The sequence below is a fragment of the Bos grunniens genome, chromosome 14 (genome assembly GCF_055505025.1).
Source record: "Bos grunniens cultivar Pamir isolate PY7600 chromosome 14, Bosgru_T2T1.0, whole genome shotgun sequence".
In the NCBI taxonomy this organism is placed as follows: Eukaryota; Metazoa; Chordata; class Mammalia; order Artiodactyla; family Bovidae; genus Bos; species Bos grunniens.
In genome coordinates, this window is record NC_141178.1 from 38,960,127 (window position 1) to 38,966,126 (window position 6,000).

Sequence of the window (6,000 nt, forward strand, 5' to 3'; positions counted from 1 at the left end):
TCACTTTGAAACTCAACTAAAATGGACGTAATGATAAAGTTATTTCCCTGAAGGCAAAGGACCAAATCAGATGTTCACTTGAAATAGTTTCCAGCCTAGAGTCACATGATTATTCTATCATTTTTTGATCTCAAGTCTGTCTACTGGGATGGCACCAGGCTGGTGGGTCGAATAGGAAATGTTCACTTGTGTGTGTGTGTGTGTGTGTGTGTGTGTGTGTTTCATCCCTGAATGAAGCTGTGTCAATGTTTTAGTTCATCCTCAAAGCTGTTTTGCTGTCATAGTATACTAGATAGCTCTCTAGACTCAAAGGGAGATCTCTAATGAGTTACAGCTCTGACATTTACAAGATTTTGAGTAAGTTGTTAACATCTTTGTCTCAAGGTCCTCATTTGCAAGACGTCATCCTGTCACCTCAAGGTTGTTGGGGAAATCAGAGTATTATTAATAATAAATGACCTTGCATTGATTTTTGGTTCTATTAACATTTCCATATTGAATATAACAAAAAGGGGATTGGAGGAAATAGTTCAATTTGTTTTTCAATATATGGATAGAGGAGCCAGGCAGGCTACAGTCTATAGGGTTGCAGAGTCAGACACAACTTAGCACACAAACTACATGACTTAGCACGTTAGTTTAAAGCTTAGAAAATGTTGAGAACCATAGGAAATACTTTTCAGACAGTTCATCTGTAGGCCAGCAAGTGGGATTTCATAAGCCCCTTGTCTAATAGGAATCCTCAGATGATTTATTAGTGGAGACTGAGGACAGGCTATTTTTCTTTCTTGTGTTAGAAGCAGTAGCTCTTGGATAATTACTTTCACATCTGCATCTAATGGTTTACTTTAGAAGCCTCATGCGTCTTTGGCATTTTCCCTGGGGAGGAAGCAAGAGAGAAGATAAGTGAGGGAAAGAGAGATTCTCTTTAGTCATCCATCATTTTAATTTTGCTACATTTGTGGAGGAAGGGCACTCACCCTACTATGTATCTTGGGCTTTAGGACAGAGTCTATGAAATGGCTTAAAATTCTTCCTTTCTCTTTTCTTTCTCTCCCTTCCTTCCTTTTACTTCTTTCTTTCCTTCTTGAATATGAGAACTGGGCTTAAAATACACCATGAGTGAAGCTCTCTGGAGCTCTTTGAAAAGATTTTACTGGTAACATTGTAGTACATCATTATGGTATCATTAGGAGTAGATTTTTGGCCCTTTGAAAATAGAAAAAATTCTGAGTCAAGGGCCTACCATGTGGTCAATGGGACATTTTTCTTAAATTCAAATTTTATTAGAAGGCAGGTTTTAATTCTTACTTCTTTGCTTGGCACTGCTAAGTTCTGACTTTATTACTAATTTATTCAGTGGGTAGCAATGCCCAAGAAGTCCGTAGAATATGATGGAGAGGATGCGGAGCGGTCCCACCCAGGTGCTCCCTTTAGAACTGGGAGTGTTAGTAGCTGCTGCTTTCAGCTTAGTTTCTCTAGGAGAATGGCCCTCATCAGGAGAAAGCCACCTTGCTCAAAATCATTTCCTGAGGGCAGCCCACTTTCTAGGATGGGTCAACATAGGGATAGTAAGGCAGGGCTCTTTGCTTCAATTTGGGACATTCTGAAGAAGCATCCCAGCTGCAGAGCTCCCAGAGGTGGGGAATGAGGTGTCTATTATGACAATCTCAAGGTTTGCTCTTAGCCTCATCTTGCTTGCTTCTCTACCCCAACAAGTTCACTCCCCGGAGGACTCACCAATAAGCTTCCTTCCTGGGGAATCTGTAACAATGACCAAAACATTTTGTATGAGGAAATCATATTACTCTCTTTTTCTTGTTCCCTCTTCAGAATCAATTATCTCTTAATTTCCCTAATCTAAGGAAATTAAAATATATTTTATTGAGATAAAATTGAAATATATTTTATTGAGATAAAATTAAAATATATTTTATTGAGATAAAATTAAAATAAATTTTATTATCTTCCCCAGAAGGTAAAGAATCTATCTTCAGTGCAGGATACCCAGGTTCGATCCCTGGGTTGGGAAGATCCCCTGGAGATGGGAATGGCAGCCCATTCCAGTATTCTTGCCTGGAGAATCCCCATGGACAGAGGAGCCTGTTGGGCTACAGTCCATGGGGTCTCAAAGAGTTGGGAGTGACTGAACGACAAACCCTTTCACTTTTTTCCCCTAAAGGAAGAACAACTAAAATTTATTTCATGATAGAAACTTTGGAGTTGCATCACATCAAGGACTGCCTTCAGAAAACATGGATTGGTAAACAGATTTTATAGCACTTGGTATCTTTCTCAAACTTATTCAACATTTTCTCTGTCCCCCCATAATAGTGAACTATTATTTATAATGATCAGTTAGAAGTGAAAAAAGTACAAGTGTGGGATAAGTCTTTTTTTTTAATTGTCAAAAATATACAGGACATGAAATTTGCAATTTTAACCATTTTTAAGCATATGACTTAGTGACACCTAAGCCGTAGGTATGTGCAACTGTCACCAGGCTCCATCTCCTGAACTTCTTCATCATCCCAAACTGAAACTCTGTGCCTGTTAAACAACATGGATAACTCTTGACCTGATACTGTAGTTTTTATTCCTCTTCATCCTAAAAAGTTTAATTTGGGGAAAAAGGAGATGGCAGAAATCCCAGATGATTCCAAAGAACTTGGCTATGTGCAAATAGTGATTGCTAAGGGTAAAAACAAAGTGACTAGAAAGGTGCTGGGAAGTTGAGTGTTTGCAGGTTATTCTAAGACTGGAAGTTTTAAAACTTCCATGGGATAGAAAGAGTCAATACAAAATATTTTGGTTGTTGACTCCTTAGATTTTTTTTCCTCCAGGAAAATACCTTTATTGCTTTTCACAAGCTCAGTGTTAAGAAAAATAACAAGAAACAACAGAGGACAATATGAACAATTTGATCCTACCATCAAAAAATAACCATTATTAATGCTTGGTCAATATCTTCCTAGATATCCTTTTAAGCATATGATCCAATACTCAAATGTACATTTCCGAAAATGTGATTGCAAACTGCCTGGTGATATATTTGGATCTCCCACAGTATATTTTTTCCATCTTCTTAGGCACCATAGATCTTCAGAGCTAAAAGAGAGATTGGAAATACCAGGAGGCTTATATCCTGCTGGAAATGTGAAAGGTTTGAGAGCTTTCTACACAGAACAAATACAGATATTTCACTGGCTATTTCAAGGCCAATACAATTCAAGGGAAATGCAAAATAGCTCTCTTTGAAGTTTTTTTGGACTACTGAATGTTTTCAAGTCACTTTACTTATTATACTTAATCGCTTTAGTTATTGACTTTGTTTTCTCTGGTTTATTTCCACTTCTCAGGCTTTAGTTTTCATTGAAGTTAAACATGCACATATTTTACAGTGGAAAATCAGAATTGTTGCAAAAAAACTCCCTAAGTCTACCCTGCCCCCACCCTTTGTATGAGCTTCCCTGAAGGCAACCATTTTAAAATAATTTTTTAAAAATTTCCTATCTTTATTAATAAATAACATGCATATGTGGATATTTGTTCAGTTTTAGGGATTCCCAGGTTGTGCTGGTGGTAAAAAATCTACCTGCCAATGCAGGAGACGTGAGAGACACGGGTTCAATCCCTGGTTGGGAAGATTCCCTGGAGTAAGAAATGATAACTCACACCAGTTTTAGACATTATCAGTTTTAGGCATGATCCACTAACTTTCCACTATGACAGGTGAGGCTTTCTGTCTTCTATCACACCTCAATGCCACCTGTTCTTAACTTTCTTTCCCATCTACTCCTACTCTGTCCTCTCAAAACAAAGAGAAAATGAGGGGAAAATCACTTTAGTAAATTAAGGGTAGTGCCCCATTGTCCTCTAGTCTTATTCAAAAGTTAAAAATCAGTTTTTCTTTTTACTTTTGAAAGTGACCATTTTTTTCATCTCTGTCTTCAGTGTTCTGAATTTCAAAAATATTAATACATGCCATGCCATCAGCATTTCCTCCCATTTAGGGAAATCCCTCGAATTATTAAAAAAAAAAACAAACAGATTTTCTTCTGTTTGCTTCCTCCGCGTCTCTCTGTTGGGCTCGTTTTTGGATATTGAATCTCTGGGATCAGTCTTCTAATTTTCTTCTATTTTCTCCATTTGTTGGGTCTTTGTCTTTTGTTCTCTTTTCCAGGAAATTTACTTTACTTTCTATTCCATAAAGTGAGTTAAAATAACACAAATGCACCATCTTATAGTTCTGAGGGTCAGAAATCTAACATGAGTCTTATGGACTCATGAGTCAAGGAGTCAGATTCTAAGTCAAGGACTTAGAGTCAAGGAGTCTAGAGGGCTTTCTGGAGATTCTTGCTGTTGTTCTTGTTCAGTTGCTCAGTCGTGTCCAGCTCTTTGTGACCCCATGGACTGCAGCACGCCAGGCCTCCCTGTCCATCACCAACTCCTGGAGCTTGCTCAAACTCATGTCCATCGAGTTGGTGATGCCATCCAACCATCTCATCCTCTGTCGTCCCCTTCTCCTCCTGCTTTCAATCTTTCCTAGCATCAGGGTCTTTTCCAATGAGTTGGCTCTTGACATCAGGGAGATTCTTGGAAAGACTCTTTATTTGCCTATCCAGATTGTTGGCAGAATTCAGTTTCATACGCTTATAGGGCTGCAGTCCATGTCTTCTTGATGGCTGTCAGCTCAGGGCTCTTCCAGCTTCCAGAGTTACCCATATTGCTTGGGTCATGGTCCCTTCCTTCATCTTCAAAGCCATTAACAGTGAGTGGGTTCCCTCTGATGTATCTCATCTCTCTTCTCCTACTGTGGCATCTCTTAGCTTCCAGCTAGAAAAGTTCTCAGCTTTAAAGGGCTCATTTAACTAGATTGGGCCCACTTGGTAGTCCAAGGTGATCTCTTTATTTCAGGGTCCCTAACCTTAATCACATCTGTAAAGTCCATTTTGCCATAGGTTTCAGGGTTTAGGATGTAGACATCTTTAGGGATCCTTACTCTGCCTACCACAGGTATTTTAATGTCTACTATAATATATCTGGGGGGTTTCCCAGGTGGCCCAGTGGTAAAGAATCTGCCTGCCAATGCAAGAGACGTAAGAAGCACAGTTTGATTTCTGGGCTGGGAAGATCCCCTGGAGTAGGAAATGGTAATCTGCTTCAGTATTCTTGCCTGGAAAATTTCATGGACAGAGGAGCCTGGCGGGCTATAGTCTGTGGCAAAGAGCTGAACATGACTGAGCACGTATGCATAACATATTTAGCTTCTAAAAATTCTTTAGTTTCTGAATGTTCCTTTTTTATATATAGCAAGTATTTGTTTCATGTTTGGGATATCTTCTGTCTGAGTATAATCATGGTAGTATACCAAAAGTTATAGCCAAAAAATGCTTTCTTTACCCTGTATAGTTTGTTTCCTACAAGTTGCCTTTCTTTTGAGTTTATTTTGGTTTCTGTCTTCTACTGTGGAATTCTCTGTTAGTTCATGGCCACCTGTCATAGGCCTTAACAGCTGACTGATCTCCCTGGTGTCTAGGCATGACTTGTGGACCATGAGTTTGAGGATTAGGTGATATGGCTTCTACAAGATCAACATTTCAGATGTTTTCTTTCTTGTGTTGGTCAAATTCCTAAGAGTTGGGTCCTTTAATCTCCTACTTCCAAGATATTCCAACTTTCATAGACCTGGCTGTCTGCCTTCTTGAGAATCAAGGGAAGTTGGGGATCTCAGCATTCGAGATACGAATGGCTAATGAACTTCTCTGCTTGTGGTAGGAAATTACCTTCAAATGTACTCACTGTGCTCTAGTCAAGAGATAGGCCAGTTTCCTTCTCCAGAGAAACTGCTTCAGTCTTCTGAGCAGATCTGGGGAGGGAATTACCACCTAACTCCTTCTTAAGTAGACTTTCAATCAATCCTCCTGTATTGAGTCTCACCATCTTCCTAAATCCGCAGGTGTCAAGTCCTGAGGTTTCTGGATGTTCTGTATTATAAAT